At 39.9% G+C, this 20,603-nt stretch overlaps 1 protein-coding gene across 3 annotated transcripts in view; it reads left to right on the top strand.

The window, feature by feature from the left end:
• CTNNA2 (catenin alpha 2) overlaps positions 1-20,603 on the top strand; it is a 1,149,887-nt gene that overhangs the window by 553,414 nt on the left and 575,870 nt on the right. The gene's annotated exons all lie outside the window — the stretch shown is intronic.

The raw sequence follows: 20,603 nt of genomic DNA on the forward strand, positions 1-20,603 counted from the left end.
TGCTGCCTTTGCCAGGCACCAGGTTTTGTGGCACCATTTCTTCTGGCATCAGTGTCTGCTGCTCCACTGGGCATGGGAGGCTCCCCGGCTTCTGCTGAGGGCACTTCTGTATTCATGGTCCCCAGGGCTCCTGAAGCTGTACTATTGTCTTTGCCAGTAGTTTTGTCTTTAGTGTGTTCCAGAGTTTAAAGAAATTGCTCTTTATGAATTTTTTTCCCGATTCTGCTCTTTGTATAACCCAGACATGTGTCCATTAGGAGCTTGGCAGAAAAAGAACCAAGCTGTCTCCAGAATTGCCCCTCCCCTCTAAAGACAAAGACTGCTGAGGGATTTTGGCTTGTGGCCTATAGGATTCTCAGTCACCTGCTACCAGGAGCAATGTCTCCCCTGCCATGCCCTCTCCTCCCTCTTCCCACTACCCCAACACATTAAGATGGCGTAGGGATCATGGATCCAGTAAGACTTCCCTTTATGGGCTGATGCTGCCCATTCGAGTTACCTATTGACAAGCCATTTGTCCCTAAATAGCTACATCAGAGTATTACCACACAGGGTGTATGGTGATGTGGAGAGTCCTAGTCATCTATTTAAAACCTAGTACACACCTCTCCACCACCCTCCTAAACCATGAAGCCACAAAGTATTCACTACAGGGTGAGGCTGCACTAAGTCCAAGTATGAGCAGGGCTGCCCTGTGTTTCACTTATCCAGTCAATGTGTTCCTTCCTTTTTCTTACAGACTCTACAGACTCAGGGTCTGTGGCTTCCAGCTGACCGGTAAATCACAGACATATGCGGCTAATCATTTTCCCCTTGCAGTCTATTTACAAAGTCAGCACGCCACGTGTCCCTTGCATTGTGCTCCCAGCTACTAGGCCTATCTGTGCCATCTGTTGAGAGAGCGGGCCGTTGCTTCACAGTGCTGGGTGTATGAGAAGTCAGTACAGATTGGCCAGCAACCTGAGCAAGAGTAAACAGACCCCTGCAGGGAGAGGCCAACAGGTTTCCAAATCATAGTGGCCCTGATGAGTACAAGCCATAGACCCAAACCCGACTGAAGAGAACATTTATTATTTATTTATTTATTTATTTATTTATTTATTTATTTATGAGGCTGTCTCACCCTGTCACCCAGGCTTCAGTGCAGTGGTGCAATCGTGGTTCACTGTAGCCTCAACTACAGTTGAGGAATCAAGCAATCCTCCTGCCTTAGCTTCATCCTCTCACCTCAGGCCTTTAACTGGGATTACAGGCATGCACCACCACACCCAGCTAAATTTTTTATTTTTTATTTTTCGTAGAGATGGAGTCTCATTATGTTGCCCAGGCTGCTCTAGAACTCCTGGACTCAAGAGATTCTTCTGCCTCCTCAGCTTCCCCAAGTGCTAGGATTAGAGGCGTGAGCAATGACACGTAGCCAATGTGACCCATTAGTAGAGAATGTGACCCATTAGTAGTTTTTCATGGAGGCGATATATAATGTTACCATGCAATACTATTCACAGTTGTTCTAGTAACAAAGGGATTTTGTAAAGAGTGCCAACTAGCAATGTTTGGGAATCTTATGAGAATATTTAGGATCTCATAGGATTGTCACTGATAATTATTCCTCTAGTCATGAGAACATCTCTATTTTGAGGTTAAATGTGTTATTTCGCAGTTGTTGGATGGAACTCCTACGTCATTCACATAATGGCACATCTAATTCTTTTTTTCTGAATTCTGTTGTATTGTGTATCATTTCAAAGGAAAAATAATGGTTGGAACATGTTTCCTGTGGTTTCTAAACACATGTAGATTCAAGCAAATAATAGCAATGGGGACTTAGGTAAATCTTATTCTGCCAGATAGATCATACTTTAAGTGTGAAAGCTTATTGTTTATCCTTTATAAAAGTGAATAATAATTTTTGCTCCAAAATGCTATACCAGCACATTTGTCTATAAATTTACATTTTTGGATATTAGCAAAATTGCAAGGGAATAACAGGATAAATCCCAAAATCAATTTGAAAAATAACAATAATGAAAAGTAAGGGCTAGTTTAGATCATGAAGCAGTGGAGGGAGTTGATAGGAAGAAAAGGAACTCTTCTTCCCCCACAGAGACCATTGCTCATGCCATTGTCTCTCCCTGAAGAATTTCTGAGGAAAATGGAAAGACAATGGCTGCATTTCACCTGAAGCCCAGGCCTGGGTGTGCTGCTCCTCATGAATAGGATGTGCAGAAAAGTGCCCTTTCCGAGGGAGCATTGCCATGTCTCCGATTTCCCCCAGCACAAAGGTGGAAAAGCACTCTTGTCATTTTCTTCTTGGTTTATTGAAAATTCATTTTGTTGCAGTGCACGTTTCCCCTAAACAAAGCTGTATTCAACTAATTCTATTTCTAAGAGAAGTGGGTGTTTTAAGTAGTTGATGTAGCTTCTTGATTTTAAGGACAACGCGGATACATTCAGGGTAGAGAAAGATATTCAATTAGAATGTGACCTTTAACAGCATAGGCTCACAAAGTGTTTGACTTGTTTAGGACTTTAAATATTATGTGAAATACTAACATTTTCCAAAAAAGAAACCACGTTGAGAGAGTTGTGGACATTTATCCCAAACTTGTTACCTTGTCTATGAAACAACAGTAATAAACTAGATAATAGATACAGCTACATACATTTAGCCATGTATCCCTCTGTATATCTCAATTAATTAATGATGATGATAGCTTTCTTCATTAGAACACATAACTTGCCCAGCCACATGCACATATACAAAAGTGTGTATGATACAGGTATTATCTTAGATGTCATACAGGTATATCTTAGATGTCATATAGCTATTAATTCAAGCCATATTGCATTCCTATGTCAAATAAGGCAACCCGCCTTTCACTCTGTGATTTGTTGCTGCTGATTTATCAATTTAGTAGATATGAGTTCATTTGCCAGTTGAAATTGCAGATTGCAACGCATGCATTTGAAAACTTTCTATAAAATGAAATTGGTATAAAGAGCGTGCTGGTGAAGTTCTTCTTACTTCAAATAGAGTAAAACTTAAGTGTATATTTTTAAACACTTTCTTTAAAACCAGGTACATTTAGTAACTGAAGTAGTGTAACTATGAATTATCATCCGTAGAAGTCTTTGTTGACCTGACTTATCAGGTAGAGAGGATTTGAAATAGGTAGAAGCAGTTTGCGTAAAAGAAATGAACAGTTTACTCTGACCATTTGAGACAAGCTTCCTTTCATAAGAATCCACACTCAAGGAGGCAGCTTCAGAGGTGTCCTCATGAGTACAGATGGGAGAGAGGATCTACATAGCTTTTGGGTGCGCACACCTAATAGAGCTGAACTAAATAATGTCGGGTAGATTTTGACTTTATATTTTTTTCTTTTCTGTCATCATTTCCATTTTTTTCCTGCTTCATTTGTTCCTTATGTCTTTGATGATACATGAGTAGTATTTTAGGATTATGCCTATCAAAGATTTTTTAATGTTTTATTTTCAGTATTTTCCTTACTTTGTCATACATTCACGTTGTTACCATAGATTTCAGCAGAAGTTAGGACTTGTCTTTATGGCCTATCTTTATACTAGGAAGCAAATTATTCATCACTTACACTTATTCTAGCTTTCCCTGTTTAGGCGAGTATCCATTTGTCCTTAGTTCCAGTCACATTTCCGGGGGATTTTTCAAGGTGACTCCCTCCAGTTAGATATATTCAGAAAGTGGCCCCAAAGTGGCTGTGTACATGCATGAAAATGCAGGTGAATAATGTCAACACAACTTTATGGTTGAGCAATCCTCAATAGTTTACTAAATATCTCTATCATATGAAATTGTTATTCCCGTTTTACGAATGAGGAAAACTGAGAAGTCAAGTAATTTTGTTACATGGTGTAATTAGGCCTTAAGGCCATTTGTCCTTTCTCCAAACTAAGTGGCATGGACTATGGACTAATGACACCTTTGATTATCATTGTTCTGCCTCTTTTAAACTGTAATCAGTGCAAAGGTGTCTGTCACCTGCAAATCTTGTTAAAATGCAGTTTCTGATTCTGTCTCAGGTCTGGGATTTTGCCCTTCTAAGCAAACTCCTAGCCCTTGATGCCTGAAATTCCACACTTACAAGCTCCCTGAATGCTGGTCCACTAAACATACATTGAATAATAAAGCTTTTCACAGTCTTCTGTTCACACAGTGAGATAGCACAGCACATTCTCCCGAATTTCATTACGTTTTCCAATCTTTATTTTTTCAATGTGGTTAACTGTCTTTTCTTAGCAAATTTGTATGTAGATATGAAAGCATATATCTTCATACATATGCTTTAAGTCTTAAGAAATATTTTGAATTATAATCGATGTCAATAAACAGAAATCATTTTGTTTACAAGTATTCATTTTACAAAGTAAGACAACAGGGATAAGTTTAGTTAAGTGGACCATACAGTGGGCAAACAGTGCTCTGAAAAGTTTTGCCCCCCTTGTGGCTGCTAACCGGAGGCATAAAGAAAATAAAAAATGCCTATTCACTCTTTACATTGTATGCCACTGCTCAGTTTATGCAATCAGATGGGGGTTTGATTGATTCTGAGGGCCCGACCTTGCTGGCTGTGTCCTAAGTGGCTGGTCGTTAAGCTTTAAGCCTCTAGGGAGCCATTCACTTAATTGAAATAAAAACAACTCCGGCGGGTTTGTGTTAGCATTTGCTTTGGTCACGATTCTGAGAGACCCTAAAGCAGGAGGTCAAAACTATGTAGGAGTGATTCTGAGAGCAGCTTAAGTTCAAGGAGCTCCAGGTTGTTACAGAGTGAATTGTACATAAAAGTGAAAATTCCTCACTGTGATTCCTTAACCCTGCAACCGTGATGCAATTTGCCTGTTGTACACTAATGCCTTTGGCATTATTTCTTGGCCTCGAGGAACAGGATGGCAAGGCTAATTGCAAAGGTGGAGTGTTGGGTGGCAGGCAAGGGTAGGATGAATATGTGGTTTCTGGAGGACAGCCAAGTCTACAGTCCCACCTCTCCATTCCTTCGGCGTACGGACTAGTGAGCAGGTGTAATTAATATTACAAGGAGCTGAGGGAACCAGAGAACTTGCTGTCCTAGAAAGGGAGAAAAAGGACTTTGCAAAAGTGGAGGAACTGAGGCTCTGACCCCTAGTCTTCTGTTGCCAGGGATGAAGTGTACTGGTAGCAGAAGAGATTACCTGTTATCTGGAAGTAGTGGCTTTTTACTGAAGCACCTGAGGTGAGGTAGGTGGGGTACTGTAAATCTCTCCTCAACATGGCGCATCTGAAATATGTTAGTTTTTAGTTTCCCGTCTTAATAGGATGAGGATAGTGGAGGGGGTGAGTGGGAAGAATGCTGCTATTTTTATAATATCTAAAGTTAAATTAAACTGTACTTATATTTTATAATTTATGACCCTGATTTTAGGTACTTTTGACATTTCTTTTGTTGTTGTTTTTCGAGACAAGGAGACAAGGTCTCACTCTGTGGTCCAGGCTGGAGTGCAGTGGTGGGATCCCAGTTCGAACTGCAACCTCGAACTCCTGGACTCAAGGAATCCTTCTGCCCCACCTCTCATATAGCTGTGACTACAGGTGCACACCACCATGCTCAGCTTACTTCTTTTCATTTTTTTAAGAGATGGGGTCTCACTATGTTGTCCAGGCTGGCCTTGATCTCTTAGCCCCAAAGGATCATCCCAACTTTGCCTCCCTAAGTGCTGGGATTACAGGCACTTTTGACATGTCTATTCCATTTCTAACAGCTTACATTCTGTCTACATGGTAATGACTTTGCTTGTGTTGGGAGCATGTACATTTCAACTCTTCAGTTTGTAAGCCCTTCCCCTCCCCAGTAATCATGACTAGAAGTTGAGAATAGGTAGCCAGTGGGCCAAATCTTGGCTGAAACCACATTTTATTGGACCCACAAAGTTGATTATTATTATTATTTTAGTTGCTAAAATTTAAAAATTGAGCACTTTCATATAAAAATTCAGATTTCCAGTGACTCTTAAAAACTGGGAGACTCGTCTTTCTAGGGCCTGCCTTGCTGTGTAGCTGCCCATGTCTGGGACTGCAGAGCTGCACCCCTGTTTAGGCTGAGAGGATGCTCTCCAGTTTACCAGTCTTAACCACTTGGTTAAGCTTGGTCCTCTGCTCTCACCTGCATTTGAGTTTGTGACCCCTGATGCAGAATAGCCTTTGCAAAAGTTTGAGACCATGTGAGTGTTCTGGCATGCCGTCAGTGCAGCTGACCAAGCTCAAGAGAGCTAAGTGCATCCCAAACTGGCCAAACCCAGTATACATGCAAAACCATGTTTCTGACTTCTGACTTCAACCATCTAAGCCAGAGAGTACAGGTGCAGATTTAAGTTATCTGGAAGGGTTTAGTACAGAGATTGTGTTTAGCTGTGGATGGCTGAAAATCTAAAATAATAGTCATTTAAACAACTGGGCAATGCATGTTCAACTGTCATAGAAGTCTGGATGCATGGGTCACAGTTGCTGTGAGTCCACAACCATCAGAAATCCACATTTCTGATGAGAATCGTACATCTTCAAGATGGGGCTTCTCCTCTATGAGTTGAGATGACTTCTTTGTCTCTAGCCTTCTCTTGCTGGCAGGAAAGAGAAAAAGCATGAGAAAGGCATGCCTTCTCCTTCTAAAGAAACCCTGTAGACATTGCGTGCATCCCTTCTGCCTACATCTCATTGGCCAGAACTTAGTCACATGGTGATTACACAATTACTTTTGCACCAACCTAATATTTAGCTGCAAGGAAGGCTAGAAAAGAGTCTTTATTCTGGGTGACCTTGTTTCCAACTAAAGATAAGCAAGGAGACAATGAATATTAGGGTGCTACCGGTAGTCTTTGCATGGACTGTATCTTGTGGTTGTAAGATTTCCCAGACGTTGCCCATAGAGGGCATTAGGTAAATACGGCAGGGGTAAGGGAAAAACGGGGATCAAGCGTCAGCGATCCTTACACTCAACTCCTGGTTGCCCTACCATAAACCATATATACTGTCCTCATTCCTTTACGTACATCCTTCATTCCTTATTCCTATACATTTTACTTTGCCTTATTGCCCAGTGCAAGTGTTTCATATGTAATCAGCCAAGTGTTTAAATGCCATGCAAGGTACTATGAAAGTATCAAGAGGCAGGGGCTCCTTCTCACATAGAAAGGCAAATGTCTCATCAGAACTCCCACCCACAATGAAGTGCGGTTTCCCAAGCTGATGTGCATGATTGATCCTGGAACTTCACCAACTCTGGCAATATCAATCTTAATCTTCATCATAAACTCAGTCTCCACTGTATAGTAGGAATCAGTGCTCTCAGTCTAACACTTCTCAGTGACATGGTCTCCTCCTGGCCAATAAGCATAGAGAAGTTTCCTCTTGTGTTTAGTTGTATGAGAATCTCAATTTACATATCTTCACTTTTGGAATAAGTGGAGTTAACTCGTTTAAAAAATTCATTCTTTATATTTTTGTCAAAGAATATGTGTAAGGCCTCATTCTGTTTAAATATTAATCACTTCACAAAGGTTTACATAAAGCTTTTAAAAAGTAAATCCATGGGATAAGAAGTATACAAAGTGGTTTTTTTTCTTTTTTTTTTTTTTAGGAAGACTGAGACATAACTCTGTAGATTCAAGATTAGACCTCCCCCTGCCACACCCAAATAGATACTGTATTCAAACTATTGGGAATATACCTGATTGTTTCCCAATTGGGACAAGATAATGAAATTACTTGTTGTTCAATAAGAATAGCATATAATTTGTCCTGAACTAACTTTCTGAAATACACCATTCAGATGGAACATGTATGCTTTTAGTTATTTAAATAACATTTTTAGGCCCTAAATATCAATTAAAAGAGAAAGTCTCGAGCCTTCTTGAGAGCAGATATCTGAGGGTGGCCTTGGGTCTGCAGAGGATCCAGCTCTGATGATGACACTTGCCCTTTGCATCTGGGCCCAGTACTTCCATCCCTCCTTTTCTCTCTGGCTTCCACTCCCCGGCAATCCTCAGATGCTGTATTAGGGAACACAAGAATTTAAGGGGGACAGGAGGCAGCCTACGTTCTGAGCCCAGCCTTTCTTTTGTCTCTTGATCATTTTAGTCTTTGGCATATCCCCCTGAGCAGGCAAAGGAAAGGACTAAGACTTCAAACTGGACTTGAACTCCTGAGAAAGCTACATCTCTAACAAAAACATCTGGATTTGTTTTATATGTTTTGGACAGGGCCGTGATACTTTCATGGGACAAGCCACAAAATGGAAACATTATGGTCTGAGGATCTTCTTGCTATCCTAGAAGATACCCCTGTTGCTTTTAAAGAAATAAAAGGAAACAATACCTTTCATACTAAAAATGAGAACAAAAAAAAACCTAGCTAGGAAAAAAAAAAAAAAATTAAAACTCCACAGTAGCTCCTAGACAGACATTTATTCACACATTTGTTTTTTAAAAAGTAAAGAAAAAGTATGTATAGTGAGTGGCCTCCAGAAGCAGCTGTTTAATTTTCTCCCTGTTTCCCTGCATCTGCAAGTGTAACCTTGTTGTATTCAACATCTGCTCTGCAGTTTCTCTTGAGAGCTGTAATCAAATACTGGGTCTTCTTGTCATTCTGTAAGATGAGTTATTTTGGGGGAAGAATACTTAGGGAATTCCATATAAAATACTGGTCTTGCAATATCCATATAGTTTTTTAATTTTAGTTTACAAAGTTTAAAGATGATACGTAGTTTTCATTAATCCCATTTTGCAGAAGAGAAAACTGAGGGGTAGAAAGTTTTGTCAACTGGTCACATGGCAGATAAGGACAGGACTCCTCCTTTTTGATCAAGGGCCTTTTATGAACATTCTGCTATATCATGTTGATATTTCCAGTTATTTTCTGAGAGTTTGCCACAAACAGAGACGTGAGAAGGAGAAACATTTAAAATGACTTTTGTTCTGACGGAGTCCATAGGGCCTGCCAACCCAGCAAAATGTGTTACTTACAGGCGTAAAAGCAATCCTACCTTTTAACTACACACTAATGACCACCCAGGTGCTTGGCCAAAGAAGTAGGATCTTGGGAGGTGTTTGGGTAGATGTTATTTTAAGTGCCACAGAACCTTAGACTATTACAACTAGAAGTGAAGATCTTCCAACTCAACTCTTTCATTACACAAATGCAACCACAACTACAGAGGTAGAATGAATCCCTCAGACCCCCTGCTAAGCACTACACAAAGCCCACTCATGGGATTCCTCCTTATGCTTCCTCAAGCATTTTCTCCTGTGTTAAAAAACAAACAAACAAACAAAAACAAAACAAAAAAAACACTGATAAATGTGCCAACCAGGAAATGTGTGTCAGCCAAGTTTTCTGATCTTCCCAATTTACATGATATCTGCAAAGAATTTTTAGTTATCCACTAAGCAGCTCCCTAACTGACATAATACCAATGATCCTCCTTTTCTTCTGCATTTTGCTCTTATTCTTTAAAATGTGTCTAAATTTTTGTTAATAAGACATTTTTAAAATATCTGCTGAGGATCACAATGACACTGCATTTGTGCAGTTATAAGGTAGACTCTTGGATTAAGGGATACATTCCTGTTAGCCCAGCACATATACACCGCAGGGCTCCTGGTTTTTGACCCACACCTTATTTTGTGGCATGTAGTTCAGTTGCCCTGACTGGGTACTCCTATCACAAATTGCAGCAAGACTTATGCAGGGCAGACTCAGTGAGCTTACCTGTCTTACCTGGCATGACAGGTGAAAAGAGGTGCTTACAATACCCTGGGCCTAGAACAGTATCTGGCACTTGTAGCCCAATAGAGTACATATTTGTGAATGAATAAATGCACATTGAAACTCTGCCTTTGCAAGGAATTTGAGTCAACAGCATCTTAGCCTCCTTGACGAAGCCACTAGTATTTTGCTTCCTTCACAACTGCCAGCTTCACTGGAGTCTCCCAGATTCTTCAGGCATGTCAAGGAATATTTTAGTCGCTTGGATACCAGCACACTGTTAGGATAGTGGGTCCAGATCACTGATTCCATAATGATTCTGAGAGATTCAAAGCCATTTCTTCCCATCAGCGTGTGAGCCTATCGCTAAATAAACTTCCTGGAGTCAAGACAGTGGTGGCACCCACGCACCTTGCTTCTTTTCTTGTAACCATGGCAACACACTTGCTCTCTTGCCCGCCCCACTCTGCTCTCAATCACCACAGAGCTGCTGGATTAATACAGCCTGACAAACTTAAACGATGGGGATTTCTGGCCTTAAGGCCAAGATCTTTATTAATTCACAGCAGCCATAACCATGTGTCGCCATTGAACTGGCCTTGCTTGGCATTCAGGAACAAATTCGCACCATGACTGATTCCTACCACCTAGTATCAGCTCAGCTCTTCCCTTTCCAAAAATCAGTCAATCAATCGATTCACCTATTAGGGGAAAGGATTAAACTATTTAGGTGCTGAATAAAATTTGCTATTTTGTCTCTCTAGACAAGGATTTCTCGATCTCACAGAGTCCAAGAATGAGCAAGGAAGTGTCATGCCAAGGATGCTTGGCTTCCAGTCAGAGCACAGTGTGTATTTGCTGCTGTCTGGTAGCCTCACCCTTGACTTCACTGCATAGTCCCCCTCCCATAGGCTCACTGAACTGCTATACCTCTGCAGAAACCACCCTTATAAGACATTTGGATGAGAGTTGAGTCAAGGCCTGGAGGCTCTCTGTATTGAACTGGGCTCTCACCATAGACGGTTAAAGGCAGACACAGCTGGAGAGGCTCATGCAAATTGTGACTGAGGTGGCAGCGGATCTGGTAGCAACTTGCCATCTCTAGGCCTCCCAGCCCAGAACTGAAAGATAAGGGCGTGCCTTGGAGCAGAAGCAGCTGCTCTCATTACCCTTCTAATGCAAACAAGGAAAAATCATTCAATATCTCCTATTTCTTACCATATAAACCCCAAGCTCCATGACCTGGCTCCTCGCATGCCTCCTTCTCCCCAGCATCTCTTATCACTGTGTGATTGTCGTCTTCTCCCTCTGCTATGAAGAGTTGTATATTGTTTTCTCTCTTTTTTCTTTTTATGTACCTGGACCTTGTTCTTACAGTTCTATTGACCTGGAATGCTCTTTCTTCTTTCCTTCCTTATCATCCTTCCAAACACATCCTAAATGTCCAACAGGAAGACAGTGGATACATGAATTACGTGGTACATACTGTGGTTTGCCCTCCATTTCTCCCTTTTAGGGGCAAGGCACTCACCAACCGGCTGTCAGGAGTATTGGCCACTGACTGTTCACAGCTGAGGCCCTCTGCTCTTATAGCCATGGGTTGAAGGAAGCTGCTCTGCCTAAGGTTATATGCACCCCCATCCAGTGGCCAGTTCATGCAAGGGTACAGAGGCTAGCACAACTCCTAGCTGAGAACTACCCCCCTGGAATGGCCTGAAGCCTCCATTGTAACTGCCCCACATCCCAAGCTCTCCCTCTGCCCAACCCTTCCTGTCTTGCTTCCTTACAGGCAGCAATCAAAGCGTCCTCCCCAGCATGTAAACCTCCATTTCAGAGTATGTTTCCCAGGTAACCTAAAGACAAGGCAAATGTAGGAAAAAATATGAAATCATTAAAATTTTTAAATTATGTCTTAAGAATATTAATGACAGAAAAATGTTCAAGTTAATGAAGTAAATACAAAAACAAGAGGCAAAACTGTGCATGCATTATGTTCCTGATTATGTAAGAATATAATGACAAAAGAGAATGAGACAAAAGGAAAAAAATAATCTTTTCAGGAAGAACTATTCCTAAAATAGAACACAGATTGTGCATCTCTCTAGAATTTTGTTTCAGTTTTGTGTTTGTTTTAAACATTCTACAATGAGCAAGTAACATTATAAGATTTAATTAAGTCATTTAAAAGTAAAAGGACATAATATTACTAAACAAACCCCCAGAACACAAAATACATAAACAAAAGTCTAGCTAACTCACCATCAGGGGACAAATGAAAAGCTTCGGCTTCCATGGTCTTTCTCTGTGCTGTGTTCCACTCGTATCTGCCCCTGTCCAAGTCCATAAAGTTGAATACTTCCTTTTTTGTTCAAATATATATGTATATATGCATCTATCATTACATTTTACCAAATGGTACTGCAAATATTTAAATTTGTCTCTTACAATACACTGAGAGTTCTGTGAGGATAGAAAATCATGGTTTCCATGCCTTGGATGTGGCCTCCACTCTGTAAACACTCAATATATTTTATGGATGAGTGAATGAGGGAATGCGTGAATAAATGAATGAATCAATAAAGTAACATTTAGAGGCTAAAAGCTTAAAGAATTTGATTGGCATGGGGGCAAACTACTGAAAGTCAAGTAAAAAAATGTAGAAAGAAGCCTTGCAATCCCAATGAACATGCCCTGATTGCTTCAGAATAGAACGCTGTAAATGAGAGACTTTCAGCCTGCCTGCATTTCAGTTCTGTGCAGCTTACAAAGGAACCCAGGAAAAAGCTGACATTGCCACTGTAGCTTTGAGGCTTTTGCGATAAGCATCAGCTCGGGTTCAGAGGAAATGAACAGTGATGAATATTGTCTTCAGCTTCACAATGGTCCTTTTAACTATTGTCATTCTCAAAAAGAAAAAAAATGCTCGTGTTTCTTCTGGAATATTTTCAAATTTCTCCAAGTTTAATTTTGGAAAATTGCATTTGAAACTTTCTCGAAGTAATCTTATTCTGTGCCCTTTCCGTCCTCATCTATAATTACTAATAAGTAATCTCTTTCTTTTATTAAGGTAAAATTCATTTGTGGTATAATTCACCACTTTAGACATTTTAAAATGTACAACTTAGTGTTGCCTTTTTGCCCTGTGTTTGGCTTCTTGAAGTGACAATTTAGCCAGTCTTTGCAAAGGCATTAACAGGTTCTATTGAGCTGACATTGCAATAATGCTCCTGGGTAATACATTTACATTTTAATAAGAGCATTGATAACTCAAAGGACTAACTTAATTCTTTTATTCTCCCTGTCATTTAGAGGATATGGGATCAAATTTGTTAGCAATATACATAAGAATCTTTGTAGACTGGCCCTTGCTTTCACCATTTCCTTTTCCCTGAAGCACTGTGAATTTTTTTTTTTTTTTTTAAAGTCTTGGAGTCTTGCTCTGTTGCCCAGGCTGGAGTACAGTGGGGCAATCTCCGTTCACTGCAAGCTCTGCCTCCCGGATTCACGCCATTCTCCTGCCTCAGCCTCCGGAGTAACTGGGACTACAGGCGGCGGCCACCACGCCTGGCTAATTTTTTTGTATTTTTAGTAGAGACGGGGTTTCACTGTGTTAGCCAGGATGGTCTCGATCTCCTGACCTCGTGATCCACCCACCTCCGCCTCCCAAAGTGCAGGGATTACAGGCGTGAGCCACCACGCCCGCGCCCCGCTAAAGCACTGTGATCTTAAAGGTATACTCAAATACTTAAACTTCTTCAAGTAAGCCACATTCTCTCTTGCCTTTGTATTTTTTCTTTTTCTGATTGGAAGATGCCTACATATCCTTCCTTAAAACAAAGTCCAGGCATTATGATGCCTGTGAAACCTCCTCTTCTCCCTTTTGCTCCCTTCCTGCCCTTTCCTCCCTTCCCCTTTTCTTCTGTCTCTCTCTCTCTCTCTCTCTCTCTCTCTCTCTCTCTCTCTCTCATTCTCTAGGCAACTTCACATGCCACCAGTTCACCGTTTTCCATATTGCCTTGTAGCTGTCAATCCCGTTGTTTTCCAATAAGATTGTAAATGCTTTGAGCATAAGGACTGTTTCCCTATCTTCACTGTTCAATGGTCTTGAAATGTAATAGATTTTCAAAAACATTTATGAAATGTAAAAAAAAAAAAAAAAAAAAAAAAAGAAGAAGAAGAATCTCACAATGTTTAGAAATCCCTGGCAGACTGGTAAAGGAGAATTTGTTTTTTGTATTTTAGTACCTGTTTAGGCACCCTTCAAGTGAGTGTCTACAGTTAGGACTATACCTGATTAACAGTATTTGCCTTGAAGGCATCAGAGGAGTAGAAAGCTGGAATGCTTGCACCCTTGAAACTTCTCTGATACTCCTTAGAGAAACATACAAACTATTAATTAGATGCGTATCATGACAATGTGTATCTTACAGCATTGATAAACCTGAACATTCATTCCAGCCTGTTTTATTCCTGTTTCTCTTGAGCTTCAACACTGAATTTATATTTGTAACACCTGCTGTTTCCATCCCAGGATAATAGACTATTTAGCATTTTATCATTTCCAAAGTATAAGAATTCACACTCTACCCAGCCCTAGTTATTTGATATGGATCTTTTCTGATGGCTCCCTGGGGATCGTTCTGTAGTCTAGGCTACACTACCAAGGCTGTAGGCTGTCACACCAGTATATAAACTGAAAATAAAATAAAGAGAAAGATGCTCAGATTATTGAAAACAAAAAGCAATAATGAAAATATGGGACTGGAGGAGGGGAAAAGAGGAGAGGGGGAGAGAGAAGAAAACAAAACAAAACAAAGTTATAGTTGTTTTAGTACTCAAATCCTTGCTGGCCAGTCTTCCATGCAGCTTTCCTCATTCTAAGCTGACATGCTCACTGAAGCCTTCAGTAGAATGTGAGGGCTGGGTTATCCGGTGTTCATGTGCAGAATAGTCATCTGGTAACTTGTTTAAAATGATGGATTCCTGGCCATGATGCTGATTTCTGACTTTATTTCTCTGAGGAGTATCTCGGGAATTTGCCTCTTTGACAAGGTCCCAGATGATTCTGTTAGAGGTGGTCTGATCAGTGAACCACACACTTTGAGAAACACCACAGGATCATCTTTTAGCCTGACTGCATTAATTAGCACTTTATGCTCAAACAACAGGCATATATTAGCTCATGTTTCATTGTGGGTTGGCAATTGGAGCTGCATTCAGCTGAACGGTTCTTCCACTGGTATTGCCTGAGCTTGCTCTTGAAGCTCCAAGTAGCTGGTGGCTCAGCGGGGGCTGGATGGTTAAAGTTGGCCTAGTCTCGTGACTGTTAGGTACCAGGCTGTTTGTCAATGGCACGTCATTTCTCCTTCATGTGGTCACCAGGCTCACTTGGACTTCTTTATGGGATGGTCTCAATATTTCCAACAGGAAGAAAAGGCATGCCCCAATGTGCAAGCACTTTCCAAGCCTCCATTTATACTATGTTTTCTAACGTCAAATTGACCAAACAAGTCATGTGGCTAAGTATAGAATTGAGAAGAGAAATGAACTTTACCTCTTAATGGGAAGCATGGTAAAGTCACACTGAGAGGAACAGGATGATTACCAGGGCCATCTTTGCCAACAATCTGTCACATCTATTAGATCAGTAAACTACTGTGTCTGATAATGGTTGAAGAATCAGATTTTATGAAGAATTTATACTTTAATATATACATTAGTGCAAATTCAAGTTTATCCTCCAAGTAAAAACCCTTTTGCTAACTTGTAACATTTCACTCAAAAAATTTTTGTTTTGAGTAAGAAATCAGTGGGCTTATGGCTACTGTGATGGGAATTGTGCATAATGTTGAATAGACCCCAGGGAAAACTATAGCCCTATTAATGTCATCTGCCTTGAATTACTTGTCAGAAAAAAAAATTAAGTACTGTGGCTCTAGGGACCTGGGAAGAAATTAAGTAAGGGGGACAGATGAGGATCTTCTGGTTCACTGCTTTTGGCAGAAGCCAATATCCTAGTGGTAAAGACCATCATATCTGCCTGTTCAGGTTCCATTCTTGGACTTGTCCATTATTATTATTATTATTTTATTATTATTATTTTTTGAGATAGAATCTTGCTCTGTCACTAGGCTGGAGTGCAGTGGCATAATCTTAACTCACTGCAATCTCCACCTCCCGGGCTCAAACCATTCTCCTGCCTCAGCCTCCCGAGTAGCTGGGATTACAGGTGCGTGCTGCCACACCTAGCTAATATTTGTATTTTCAGTAGAGACAGGGTTTCACCGTGTTGGCCAGGATGGTCTCAATCTCCTGACCTTCTGATCTGCCTGCCTTGGCCTCCCAAATTGCTGGGATTACAGGCATGAGCCACTGCACCCAGCCTGACTTTTCTATTTGTTTTCCTTCATTACATAAATTACTTCACTTCTCCATACCTCACAGTGTTGTTGTAGATTTAAATAAAATTATGTACATTGTAAAAGCTCACAAAGCATCAGCTATCATCATCTTCATTATCATCATTCTAGAAAAAAGTATTGCTACCCTACCATAGCTCTCTTTACCCACCTTGGAGTGGATAGCTACTTAAAGAATGCATACTCACTAAGTTCTTGCTTGCCTCTTTCCATCTCCTGAAATAACTTAAAGATTGACTGACACTTTTTCTTTCATGAGAATAGGAGAGAATGTCTTTACCCAAACTTGTTCCTATTATCTACAGGGACTTGGTGACTAGTACTCCTACTGCAGTTTAAGGGATAACTACAGTGGTAGGCAGTCTTCAGGATGGGCGCCAATGATCCCTGCCTTATGGTATCCAGACTTTCGTTTAAAATTACCCTCACACTGAGTAGAGTTGACTTGTATAACCCAAAAGGATATTACAGAAATGAAGTGTGCAGAAGCATTTTAGTGTGATGTAACCTCATTTGTCTAGTTTTGCTATTGTTGCCTATACTTTTGGCACAGCAGATGAAACAAGCAACAGATTGAAGAGACAACCTATGAAATGTGAGGAAATATTTTCACACCTTAACTTCTTACATTTGTTAAGAGGTTAATACCTAAAATATATGAGAAATGCAAACAATAGCAAAAAAACAAATAACCCAATTACAAAGTGGGCAAAGGACTTGAGTAGACATTTCTGAAAAGAAAACACACACATAGCCAACAGGTTCATGAAAAAAATGCTCAACATCTTTAATCATCAGGGAAATGAAAATAAAAATCACAATGAGCTATCACCTCACACTTGTTAGGATGGCTGTTAATAAAAAGATGAAAAATAAGTTTTGATGAGGATGTGGAGAAAAGGGAACCTTTTAAGACTGTTGTTGGGAGTGAAATTAGTGTGGCCATTATGCAAAATAGTATGGAGACATCAAAAAATTAAAAATCAAACTACCATATGATCCAACAATGCCACTACCAGCTATATATCCAAAGGAAATTAAATCAGTATGTTGAAAATATATCTGCACTTCCATGTTCATTGCAGCCTTATTCACATTAGCCAAAATATGGAATCAACCTCAGTGTTCATCAATGAATAGATGGATAAAGAAAACGTGGTGTATACACAATAGAACCTATTCAGCCTTTAAAAACAAGGAAATTATTTCATTTGCAAAAATATGGATGAATCTGGAGGACAATATGTTAAGTGAAATAAGCCAGGCATAGAAAGACAAATACTGCATGATCTCACTTATACGTGGAATCTAAAAAAATAGAACTCATAGAAGCAGAGAATAGAATAATGGTTATCGTGGGGATTGGGAAAGTGTTGGTCAAAGGATACAAAATTTCAGTTATATAGGAAGAATAAGTTCAAGAGATCTAGTGTACAACATGGTGACTATAGTTAATGTATTCTTGAAAATTGCTAAGAAAGTAGATTTTAAGTGTTTGCATCACACAAAAAATGAAAAGTATGTATATAATGCATATGTAAATTAGCTTGATTTAGCCATTCCACAATGTATACATATTTCGAAACATCATGTTGAACACCATAAACATATATAATTTTATTTGTCAACTGAAAATAATAACACCAAAAATCATATCTGGAAATTATCCTGGTCTGATTTGTTTTATCTTTCCTAAAGTACGTATGTAGAATTTCAAATGTGGATTGCCATAATGTTGTTTAAGGAAAATTATTTTTGTTTGCTTATTTCCAACACAATTCCTGATGGATTTCTTTCTCACTGCTCTCTTTATCTACACAAATAAATGTCAAGATATTCAAAATTTTACACAAAATATATAGAAAAGGAGGATAAAAGAAGAGAAGTGTGACTTTGGAGGCTAGGTCATAAAAGGCATCATGGCTTTCACCCTACTCTTCTGGATCCCTAACTCTGGGTACAGCCAGATGCCGTGTTTGAAGGCTACTCAAGCAAAGCTGTGCAGACTTCCATGTGTCTAGATCCTAAGGCCTCTTGTCAACAGCAAGTACAAACCAGCCAACCATGTGGGTGAGCCATCTTGGAAGTGGATGCTCCAGCTCCAGTCAAGCCTCGAGGGGACTTCAGCTGTCACTGACATCTTGACCGCAACCTGATGAGGGACCCCAGGCCACAACAACTCAGCTGCTCCCTGACTTCTGATCCACAGAAACAATGAGATAGTAAACATTTGTTGTTTCTTCAAGCCTGTAAATTGCAGTGTAATTTGACATGCAGTGATAAATTACTAATATGCTTGTTTTGATATGGGGAGGAGGAGAAAGCATAGATGCACTGGCAGATGGAAGGAGAGAGGCAGGAGAAGGACCCAGCAGGCAGAGGCTGAGGATGCCAAAGAGCAACCTCACAACCTCACACTGTTGTTTATAAGCACAGTACTGGAGGCCAGTTTTTTTGGAAGAGGACCAGCAGAATGGAGTGCACTAAGTGCTTTGAAGTACTTAGAGAGCCTGCAGGGAGTGGCACTAGGTAACAAGGAGGTCATGCTTCTCCTGTTTATCATCTTGGCCATTAACTAGAGTGAAGCTCTTTGTGGGAAACATGCAAATTGCTGAAAATGGAGTTGAACTTCCTCCATCTCTCTTTAACTGGAAATATAATTGCAACTCCTTGCACATTGCGATGATTTTTTTTTTTTTAATCCTGTCACGCTTTGTTGGCTCACTGCTTTTCATCTTAATGTTTATTAAAACAGCCCAAGTTCCCTTTGATGCTGAAAGCCCAAGTATGTGATTGGAGGCCATTGCCAAATTACAATGTATTTTTACTTGATACTGAGTTTTTTGACTGTTCATTTTTAACTTTTAATAACTTGAGAGTTGGGGAGTGAGGGTAGGGAAAAGGAAAAAAGTCAGAAACAATGACTGGCCAGTTTGGAACTCACTCCTGGACTCAACAACCTGACAGTTATTTCCAAAACACCACCACAGACATCTCACATGTTTTTGTATGAGACTCTGTTCTTATGCCCCTGACTAGTAGCAGGTGGAATGAGCCATGATGCATGGTCCATGGATGGATGAAAAGATATGTTATATTTTCCTGATGGAATGATCAAAGACTTAACACATTAACACACTGCATTAGTCAGGATTCTCCAGAGAAACAACCAATAGGATATGAACAGATATAGGAGAGGAGATTTATTATGGGACTTGGCTCACTATTATATAGGAGGCCAAAAAACCCCTGATAGGCTTCAGAACTAGGCACACAGGGGAAGCCTAAGGCGGGGGGCAACTGAAAAGCAGGAACTCCAATGTCCAAGGGCAGAGAAGATAGATGTCCCAACTTGAGAAGAGAGAGAGTTCACCTTTTCTCCACCTTTGTGTTCCATATGGACCCTCAGCATATTGGAAGTTGCCCTAATGCCTGTGCACACTGGTAAACGTAGTTCTTCTTTACTCAGACTACCAATTCAAATGCTTATCTATTCCAGAAACACAGTCACAGAGACAAGCAGGAATAACATTTTGCCAGCTACCTAGGCATCCCTTAACTCAGTTAAGTTGACATATAAAATTAACCATTGCAAATCTACCCTTTGTCAACATGGTACTCATAAACACTTCTTCTTAAATCATACTTTATCTCTAAATCAAAATAATAGAAATTTATAATTCCACCTAACATGATACAATTATCCTCCATACATTTGAAAACATACTAATTCCTTCCCCAAAAGAGAAGGTAAAATCTTTGACTGATGTTTACTCTTCTCCTGATAAACCATAACTTAAATTCTATGATGTGAAATTAATAATACTTAAATATTTATATAAAGCCAAAACATATAATGTTATATGATAAGGGAATAAGAGAGTAAATAAAATAAAGATATTTGCTTAATATATGTACGTGTGTGTGTGTGCGTGTGTGTGTGTGCAAATTCATAACTAATAAAAAAGAAATACTCATGTCACTGATGGTCCTCCTTTCTGTAATGGGCCATGGCTGCTATTTATAGTTACCTTCTTCTGCTATGCATTCTGTTCCCTTTGCCTTCAGCAAGCACCTCAACCAGTCATGCATTTGCATTTTCATGTGGTAGGTTGACCCAAATCTTTATGCCTGAAGGGTCTGGGCCATTTGTACTTCTGTCTGGAATGTGTTGTTGTAGTTTTCAATTCACCTTAATCACAGGGCATGGTAATACTAAACTAAGAGATCCTCTATATTCTAGACATATTCTTTCTTACCTCAACTGTGAATGAGTGCTACAATTTGCCCTGGTTAGTCTGGATCAATCGGCCCAGTCAACACAGTAACTCCCTTCTCAGTCTGTTCACTCATAGACACATTTAACCCTTTACAGTAGTGGGTGAGATGATTCTAATTTGATCTAACTAATTTTG

The sequence above is a fragment of the Chlorocebus sabaeus genome, chromosome 14, assembly GCF_047675955.1.
Source record: "Chlorocebus sabaeus isolate Y175 chromosome 14, mChlSab1.0.hap1, whole genome shotgun sequence".
NCBI lineage: Eukaryota > Metazoa > Chordata > Mammalia > Primates > Cercopithecidae > Chlorocebus > Chlorocebus sabaeus.